Raw genomic sequence first — 10459 nt, forward strand, 5'->3', positions numbered from 1 at the left:
GACACCTGTGTGACCACACGCCATGGAGAAGGCCTTTGAGCCCGCACGGCGCGGCGGGGAGCAGGAGGCCTGGGGATATGGGCAGGTCCTTCCTCTTGGGGGCTGCACTGTCCTGATTCTGCGTCCCCCTCACACTCAAGTCAGGACCGGTTCCCATCTGTCCAGGAGACTTGGGGGCCTCTGAGCAGCCCTGGCTACCCCCCACCCCAGGTACCTCCCGACCTCAGCGTTCGCAGGATGTCCGCCTGTGCCCAGACCCGCGAGCGGGTGGCTCATAGGGCCCGGACTGTGGGGTGTCCCTGATGGGGCCCAGCTCCGTGGGGACAGAGCCCTGTAATGCATCTAACACCCCGCAGCACGTTGTGTTTCTGCAAACCCGTGTCAAGGTCGGAGTCCCCTACTTGGAGACAGTGCGCGTGTCCTTGTTAGGATAAAGGAGGGCGTTAATATTCTACTAGCAACCGGAGGTTCTGGAAGCAACAGGAAAGTGCCGTCCTGAAAACGCAGCCATGGTGGAACCCACAGGACTCCAGGTGAGAGGTAGGCCACCGCTGTGCCCCTCAGGAGGGCAGTGGCTTAAAATGAAGTGCCCCACCGCCACAGTGACCCCGACACCCCCATGGTGGCTCTGGGCGCCTGGAAATTGCAAGGACTCCCTGAAAGCGCCTGTCCCATCGGGGCACCGTCTCTGGAATCGGGGAGGCTGTCGCGGCGGGACGGTGCCCTCAGAGCTCTCCAAAAACAGGGCCTGTCCCCAGGATGGAGGTGGCGAGTTGAAAGGAAGATTTTAAGTGCCACTCCCGTCTCCTGAAGCCAACGGTCCCAACATAAAGGTACCAGCAAGGACAGGACTGGAATCCCAACGACCTTGACAAGATAAAGACACCCTTCACCAGTGGCGAGTCCAGTGTACAAAGAGAAAGCGGGTGTGGGGCTTGAATCGGACCCCCAAGTCCACGTGTGAAGACCTGAGCCTCAGGACCTCAGACCAAGACCTTGTTTGGATATAAGGTCGTTGGAGGTGTAATCAGGGGGCCCTGATCCAACACGATGGTGTCCTTACAAAAAGGGAACATGTGGACACAAGTGCACACAGGGCAGCGCTCTGTCAGCCTATGGCAGGGTCTCCCCACCCCCACTGCTGCATCTGCTAGTCATCCTCTTTGGGGACTGTCCTGGCCACTGTGGGGTGTGGAGCAGCCTCCCTGACCTCCACCCACTCGATGCCAGGAGCCCCCCTAGTGTGTGACAGCCACAGATGTCCCCAGACGTCGCCCAGTGTCCCCTGGGGGCAGGACTGCCCCAGTGAGACCCATGACTGTGGGTAAATCTCTATTAAAGGTGTCTCAGCTGATGTGCCGCCTTTTTCAGTTTAAAAGAACATACAGTTTCCTTTAAAATGGTCCTAGAGAGACGCCACCAGCGATTAAAAGAAGTATTTCCTTCTGAAATCCAAGGAAGGGCACATACTTTTTTTTTAATATGAATGACCAAACACTTGAGTATTTTTTTTAAAGACACAAAAATGTTACTTTTTGTTTTCAGATTCTGAGATCTGAGGTTTTCCTTTAATTTTTTTTTTCAGAGTATGATTCCCGTTAAAGTTCAAAAACAGGACAAAGTAGACATTTCATTTAGGATTGCAGATACAAGTGGCATCCTTTCATTTTTAAAGGTCATAAAATATGAGTAAAACATATATAACGCCAAAACGAAATAATTTTAGAAAACAGAAGAGCCCGGTTATCAATGATGTGAAATATGCCAGAGGTGCTGGGTGTGTGTCCTGAAGTCTCCCCCCAGGATCTGAGTCCAGGGGACATGTGACCCGAGGTCACATGAGACCCGGCGGAGCCAGGTCTGGACCAAGGACTCCTCCCCGAAGCCACCTCCCCAGGCTAATAACCATGAGAAAAACACTAGAAGAACCCCAGTTGTGGGGCTCGTTCTACAAACCCCCTGACCCGTCCCCCTCACAACTGCCCAGGGCACCAAACGAGGCATGACTGAGAAACCGTGACAGCCCAGAGGGGCCCAGGAGACGGGAGGCCTGGACATCACGGGGGACCCTGCGGACATCAGGGGAACCCGAGGAGATCTGAACAAAGCACGGGTGTCAGTTCATCACGTCTCAAGTTTGTTGTTTGTGACAAATGTACTCCACAAGGGGAAGCAGGTGTGGGGCACCCAGCTCCTATCATTATTCTATCGTAAATCTAAAACCCCTCTGAAATCTACAACTTATTCCGAAGTGACAAGGAAAGTGAGTTTGGTTTTGAGAAATGGGCGCAGAGGTGAGGGGACAGTGGGCCCAAGGAGAGACTGGGTGGCCGTGGGCCGAAGGACGGTGTCTGGGTGCCCTGTGTGCGAGGGCAGAGCACTGGGGAGAGGCTGGGGTCAGCTCTCCGTTCCAGGAACCGGTCAAGCCAGCGCCTGGCCCTTCCGAGGGTGGTGGCCTTTACGATGCCTCGTGACTGCGGTGGAGGGAGCCATCGCTCCCAGGGCGGGTTTAGCGCCTGCAGGGCAGGGACAAGGCCCACTGTGCGGGGCGGGGGGAGGAGCCAGCAGCAGGCGTGGGGACGGCCAGGTCCCAGCGCCCATGCAGCCCAGCCCCGTGGCCACCTGGGGAAGGCACACACCGAGCCGATGACAGTGCCCACCCCGGGCTCTCCCCTGACCCGGTGAGGGAGGGACGTGAACAACGGGCATGTCTTCTGCAATAATAGTAAAAATCAATGCCTGTGTTCGGTTAAAGGGCAGCCGTAACAAAGCACCACAAACAGCGAGGCTTAAACAACACCTGAGATCAGGGGTCCCAGGATGGCTCCTGCCGAGGGACCACCTGCACCCCACCCCCATCCCCGCTCTCTCCCGGCTTCCGGGGGACACAGCGCCTCCCAGTGTGTCTGTGTCCAAACGTCCCCCCTCATAAGGACACCAGTCCTGCTGCGTTAGGACCACCTGCTTCTGTGTGACCTCTCCTTAACTAACTACTCCTGCAAAGACCCCGTTCCCACACAGGTCCCACTCTGAGGTGCCGGGTCAGGACTTCAACTTCTGAGTTTTTTGGGGGGCACAGTTTAATCGATAACAAAACCCGAACTCTAAGGACGCGAGTCCACATGCGACTGAAGCCAGCGCCGGGCCCAGACCGTTCTCTCCCCTCCTTCCTGGGCACGCGGCACGAGGCCCCGTTGTCCTGGCAGCCCCACGTGGCCACGTGACCTCTCACGTCGGGACGAGGCACAAGGGCATCTTGCTTGCGATCTCAAGGGCCGGTCGGGCACCTGCGCGCTCCTTCCCGCTGCCTGGACCTGGCCCGGCGCCCATCCTCACCTCCCGCGCTGGGACACCTGCTCCACGCTTGCTCCCCCACAGCTGCCCCGTGAGCTCCACCGTGGGATTTGAGGGCGCCGCTGGAGCAGCTGTGCTCTCCCATGGGGGCCCCACCCCCGGCTGTGCGCATGACAGTGATGCCGAGACTCTGGGTCCACCTTGACACCCAGAGCCCAGCCAGGGGTCCCGCCCCTTGGTTGTCAGCTTCTGTGGCAATGACCCCGTTTCCAAACGGCAGAGAGGCTGGGGCAGGTCAAAGATCGACCTGAAATCACACGCCAGGACCAGGAGAGAGGCGTGTGTGGGCCCAGCGGCTCCCAAACCCCAGGCCCTGCACTGCAGGGACTGACACCGCTGCCGTGCCCGCTCCCCGGTCCTCCAACTCGGGCACCAGGATGCAGCCCCTCTCTTGGCAGGATTCTCAGAGCCAGCCTGCAGGGGCCCAGGTGGCTCCCTGCCCCATCTAGTCTCCCAGGGCCCACACTCTGAGGCCCGGGCCTCGGTCTGGGTCCCTGGGGAGGCTTAGGGGTGGAGGGGCTCTCTGTGTCTACCCCCTGGCCACGCCCAGCATTCCCCAGACCCTCGGCCTGCCCAGCTCACAAAAGCTTTGTATACAGTTTGTCTCAAGGCCACGGAGATGCCTGCTGAGAGCCCAGACAGAAAGAACATTCACAATTTCCAGAGCAGGTGTTAGAACACAGCTCCCAGAGGTGTCCCTACCCTAGTCCCAGGACCTGTGGACATGTCATCTCACATGGTGAGGGTCCTCATAAGAGGGAGGCAGGAGGGTCTGAGGCCGAGAGAGACGGGAGCTGCTGCGCTGCTGGCTGTGAGGATGCAGGAGGGGCCGCAAGCCAGGGATGCGGCGCCTCTAGAAGCTGGAAAAGGCGGGAACCGATGCTCCCCTGGAGCCTCTGGAAGGACCAGCCCTGCCCACGCCTGGATTTAGCCTGTGAGACCCGAGTCGGATTCCTGATGTCAGCACTGTGAGAGAACCAAGCTGTGTGGTTTTCAGCCACCAAGATCGTGGTGACTTGTTCCAGCCGCCGTCGGAAACGCCCTACAGTGAGAAGCCCCAGAAAATCAGCCTCAGGGTCACGCAGAGCTCCCTCTGGCTCCAAGGACCTAATGCTTCAATGACAGCCTGTCCTAAACAATAAAAACACAGTCTGCTTATCGCAACGCTTTACATGTTCCTGCCCAAGTGGGGGCACCAGGAGGTGCTGCAAAAGTGCCGAGCAGCCATTTGAGGAGGACGCCACGAGTGCAGGACCCTGGGTGGGGGACTGAGAACCACCAGCTGGCCGGTTCCCACGCGGCCGCCGCACACAAGCCGGTGTAGCTCTAAGCCCGACAGGAAACTAACAATGCTTCTTGTCCAACCATTCCCAAGTTGTTCTGTTAACCATCCTCTCAACAGCTCCCAGAGTACTTGGAAGTAGACCGTGAACTGAAACCCTGACCTACTTCCCAGGACCAGGAGCCAGGCTGCAGTGCAGAGGACGGAGACACAGGCAGTGCTGTCGCCCAGGAAGGGTGTTTGCAGAGCTTTGCTGGGAAAGCCTTCATCACCCTACTGCAGAGAATCATCAGGTCCCCAAGTAAAAGGGGCCTTCTGCAAAGACGAGCAGGAGGCCGATAAGAAAAGAATTACAAATGGCCAATAAACTCGTGAGAAAGGTATCGTTACCCTGCGTGGGAAGTTAAAAATAGGGACTAACTCCAAATAGTCAATTTTTAAAAATAATACCAAGAATTGGTGCCGACGCAAGTGGTTAAAATGGCATTTTATGTTAAATATTTTGACGCGCTTTTTAAAAATATTGATAATGTAATATTCCAGAAACCATAGAATCGTACACTCTAAATACATGAATTGTATATGTGAATTATGTCTCAATAAAGCTGTTTTGTTTTAAAAGCAGTACTATGCTATGGTCTCAACCTTTTAATTTATATATTTTATTTTTAAAATATATACATATACATTTTATATTTACACATGTTTGTATATGTGTAATTAGTTTAGTGGATATTTTCTGCTCTCTTTTCTGAGTTCTCTCCAAAATTTCTACCACTTAAAAACCTTGTAATTTAAAAACTGATTTTATGAAACCTACAATAACAAATGCTGGAGAGGGTGTGGAGAAAAGGGAACCCTCCTACACTGTTGGTGGGAATGTAAGTTGGAGAAAACTCTAATTCAAAAAGATATACGGGAGTTTCCCTGGTGGTGCAGTGGTTAAGAGTCCACCTGTCAATGCAGGGGACAGGGGTTCGAGCCCTGGTCCGGGAAGATCCCACATGCCACAGCGCAACTAAGCCCATGTGCCACAACTACTGAGCCTGCTCTCTAGAGCCCATGAGCCACAACTACTGAGCCCGCATGCTACAACTACTGAAGCCTGTGCACCTAGAGCCTGTGCTCTGGAACAAGAGAAGCCACTGCGATGAGAAGCCTGCACACTGCAACAAAGAGTAGCCCCGCTGGCCGCAACTAGAGAAAGCCCACGCGCAGCAACGAAAACCCAATGCAGCCATAAATAAATAAATTAATTAATTAAATTAATTAATTAAATAAATAAATAAATAAAAGACATATGCACCCCTATGTTCATAGCAGCACTATTTACAGTAGGCAAGACAGGGAAACAACCCAAATGTCCATTGACAGATGAATAAATAAAGAAGATGTGGTACATGTACACAATGGAATACTACTCGGCCATAAAAATGAACAAAATAACGCCATTTGCAGCAACATGGATAGACCTAGAGATTATCACACTAAGTGAAGTAAGTCAGACAGAGAAAGACAAACACCATATGATATCACTTATATGTGGAATCTAAAATATGATACAAATGAACGTATTTACAACAGAGAAATAGACTCACAGACGTGGAGAACAGATTTGTCGTTGCCAAGGGGGAGGGGTGTGGGGGAGGGATGGATTGGGAGTTTGGGGTTAGCAGATGCAAACTATTATAGATAGGATGGATAAACAACAAGGTTCTACTGCATAGCACAGGGAACTATATTCAATATCCTGTGATAGAATATAAAAAAGAATATAAAGAATATAAAGAAAAGAATATAAAAAAGAATGTATATATGTGTATAAATGAATTACTTTGCTCTACGGAAGAAATTAACACAACATTGTAAATCAACTATACTTCAATAAAAAATAAATTTTAAAAAATTGCTTTGGGCCTCCCTGGTGGCGCAGTGGTTGAGAGTTCGCCTGCCAATGCAGGGGATACGGGTTCATGCCCCGGTCCGGGAGGATCCCATATGCCGCGGAGCAGCTGGGCCCGTGAGCCATGGCCGCTGAGCCTGCGCATCCGGAGCCTGTGCTCTGCAACGGGAGAGGCCACAACAGTGAGAGGCCCGCATACCGCAAAAAAAAAATTGCTTTTATGGACCCTTGGTACGTATGATACATTGATCTTCCTCCCCAAAAGCCATCACCCCAGTCTGACCATGAAAAACATACCAGCAAACCCCAAGAGAGGGGCGTCCACATAACTCCTGACCCGTTCCCCTCACGACTGCCCAGGGCTCCAAACAAGGCACATCTGAGAAACCGTCACAGCCCAGAGGGGCCCAGGAGACGGGAGGCCTGGGCGTCTCGGGGGACCCTGCAGGGTCCTGGGGCAGAAAGCATGTGGGCTTCAACGAACCCTGACACAGCAGCGAGTGTGGGATTGTTAGTTGTGAGCGACGTACCAGGACACGGTAAGATGCTGTCTATCAATGGGGGGCACTGGGGGCAGGGCACATGGCAACTGTGCGCCGTCTTTGAAACTTTTCTGCGACTCTAAGACTGTCTGAAAAAATAAAGTCTATTAATAATAGTGAGAACAATAATAAAAGGTCCAGAAAATTCTTTACAAGCATGGCGTTCCTTGGCCTGTGAAGCAGTCAGCCCGGTTTGTCCTGGGGGCGGCCAAGGGGTCATTCTCTCATGGGCAGTGGGCGCCCGGCTAAGGCCTGAACTGCACGCTGCACATCCAGTCCCCTAGAGCCACTAATCCTTCCGCCCTGGACCAGGGCCCGCCCTGACCTGGGGCTGGGAGTCGGGGGTCCCTCTGTACCCGTAGGCATCCACACGCCCCCACTCCCACCCCGCCCCAGCCCCAGGTGGCACACGGAGGCATCCGTCTCCCGGCCCTGACGCAGTTTTGAAACTATTTACATTTTCACCTCCGGGCAGATGATGGTTTTCACTCGTGTTTGGAAGCAGGTTTCTGTGATGCAATTTGCGTACCTGATGCGCTCCTGGGGGCCAGGAGTCTGGTCCTTCCCGCCCAGGCCTGTGCAAAAGCTCTGCTGTACGTCCCGAGATTCCCACGCTCGCAGCAGCTCCAGGGTCCGGCCTCCCGGGCTCACGGTCTCCCGGTGCGGCGGGCCCTCCCGCACGCGCACCGCGGCCTCACCTGCACCTTTTCGCTGGGTCCTGCAGGAGCGCAGACGACCCCCTGCAGCCCGCAGTGCTGCACACTGATGTGTGTGTGTGCCAGAGGGGCCCTGTCCGGAGAGGCTGCAGGTGCAGCGAGTAGGAACCCAGGCTGTCGGCCGAAAGGGGGTTTCAGAGAGACGACCGGTAACTTTAGTGAAAGCGTGAGCCGCAGCATCTGGGGCCTGCTTACCGAGAATCTGCAGCCATCCAGCGTGCGACCCCACTGATGGGAAACGTCCAGGACAGGCAGATCCACAGGGACAGGGAGTGGGTTCCTGGTTGTCAGGGGCTGGGGGAGGGGATGGGGGTCACTGCTGATGGGGACATGGGGGGCCTTCCTTTGGGGTGATGGAATGTTCTGGAATTAGATAGAGGTGATAGTTGTACAACAACAAATGCCACTGAACTGTTCACTTGAAAATGGTTACTTTCACTTTATGCAAGTTTCACTTCAATAGAAAAAAAAGAACTTCAGGCACCACTTCAGAGGGGGAATTTGTCCCATAAGCCGGGGCATCCGACGGGCCCTGCTCTGCTGGTCGGAAGATGTTCTCCACACACGGGGCCATGACATCCCCACCGAGGCCTTCACAGAGACAGGGACCCCCCCCGCCCCCCAGTGGGAACAGCCACCACCTCTCAGCCCAGAAAGCCGTTCTGTGTGCAAGCGGGGCCCAGAAGCGGGGCTTCTTCCCCCACCTGCAGCCCCAGTTCCAGGATATACAGACCCCGGGTGGGGTTGGGGATATATTAGGAGACTGGGATTGACATACACACACTGCTATGCATAAAATAGATAACCTGCTGTAGAGCACAGGGAACTGTACTGAGTACTCTGTAATGACCTATATGGGAAAAGAATCTTTAAAAGAGTGGATATATGTATGTATGTATAATTGATTATTTTTGCTGTACACCTGAAACTAACACAACACTGTAAATCAACTATACTCCAATAAAAGTTAATTTAAAAAAAAAGGAATACAGACCACACTGAGGAAGGAGGCGCAGCCTGGCCCTGAAGGGGCACGGGGTGGCCAGGTGCCTAATGCACACCTCGGACCCCCGGTCCCCAGAGGTGCACCAGAGCAAGGACCAGCCGGCGAGGCAATCAGCCCTCTGGTGTGGATCATTGCTAGTCGCTGGGGTGCGGCCCCTCCACGCACAGCCCCACGTCCCTGCTGTTTTGCACTGATTATGCATTCGCCGGAGGAGAGGAAACCAACGCCTGGCCTCGTGTTTTATTCATGGATCCTGGCTATGTGTAACCATTACAGGTTTTTAGCAGGGAGGCCAGGCCAGCACAAGGAGCTGTGGTCCCCACACCGCCAGGCTTCTCTGGAGGTCAGGGGAGGGACAGCTGGCACCTCCAGGCTGCAACCCCACCGCGGGTTCTGCCCCGACAACTGGAGGCTCTGGTTGGAAATGTGCAGTGCCTGGTAACTTCCGGAACAGGCTGATGGGGGACACAGGGCTGCTTATTAAAAAAAAATAAGACTCACTGCTTCCTGTGAGTCTTCGCTCTCCAAGCATCTCGGAAGTTGGGTCTGCCCTCATTTCTTTTCAGCGCCTTTCTGTAATTTTGCATTTTCTATAATTTTGCACCAGGCAGCTCGGAGGGTTGGCCTGAGCTGGGCTGGGGGTTCTGGAGCCTCCCTCCCACCTTGTCACCCAGATCAGAGCCACGATCCTTGGTGGTCAGATAATCGCCCCCCACCCTCCACCCAAGCCCACCCTGCTGCCAGCCCCTGTCATGGCCACTGCCTGCACCGTCCCTGTCACTGTGCATGGAGGGAGACCCCGTGCCCCTGAAAGAAACACACCAATCAAGGGTCAGGACGCTGCTGGGCAGGGGTGTGGCCGGTACCCGCAGAGCTGGCCGGAGGGGCTGCAAGGACCCCTCCCCCGCTGCTCCCCTGAGAGCCCCACAGTGCCCGGAAGACGAGGGTCTGACTGTGACCACCATCGGCCAAGAGCTGTCACCCGCCTTGTTCAGAGGGTGGAAAGGAAGGTGTCCCGTATTGTCTCCCCCAAGGGCCGCACAGAACAGCGACAAAGACAGCCAGCCAGGAAGGGCCCTGGGTCCCCGCTTTCCACAGCGGCTGCAGGGATGGCAGACAGCAGGCGGGGATGGCAGAAAACTCGGGACGACAGTCCGCATTGTGCGCCCGGCTCCTCACCGCGCCACAGGCCGCAGCTTTCTGCAACCGTGTCCATCCGATTTCGGGAGAACCAGACCCCGGGGAAGGGTTCAGCGGCCCATTGTGCCCCCGCCTCCCCTCCACGCCCCCCCATGCCTGGGGTCCCGCTGAGCATTGGCCCGCATGGCGTGTCCGGGGTTGCACGCCGAGGCCTGGGCCTTGTCCCCTTGTCATATGACAAGCTGAGCAGTGGCGGGTCACCCCCTCCCCCCAGCATGTCACTCGGTCCCTCCCGGCCCACCTCATCCCCTCTCAGCCCACCAGGGTCCCCCTCCAGGCGCCAGTCTGCCCTCCCTTCCACATCGGATCAGGGAGCTCTGCCTGCTTGCTGTGGGTCAATGTTCAGGGGCTGTCCAGGGAGGATTGAATGTAATCTGCGGGAAAATTTCCAGAAGGTTCAAGGAAGCAACATTCTGCTTGCAGCCAAAGGGAAAGAAACTCAGAACACGGCACAGA

Source organism: Mesoplodon densirostris, chromosome 3, assembly GCF_025265405.1.
Source record: "Mesoplodon densirostris isolate mMesDen1 chromosome 3, mMesDen1 primary haplotype, whole genome shotgun sequence".
NCBI classification, from domain to species: Eukaryota; Metazoa; Chordata; class Mammalia; order Artiodactyla; family Ziphiidae; genus Mesoplodon; species Mesoplodon densirostris.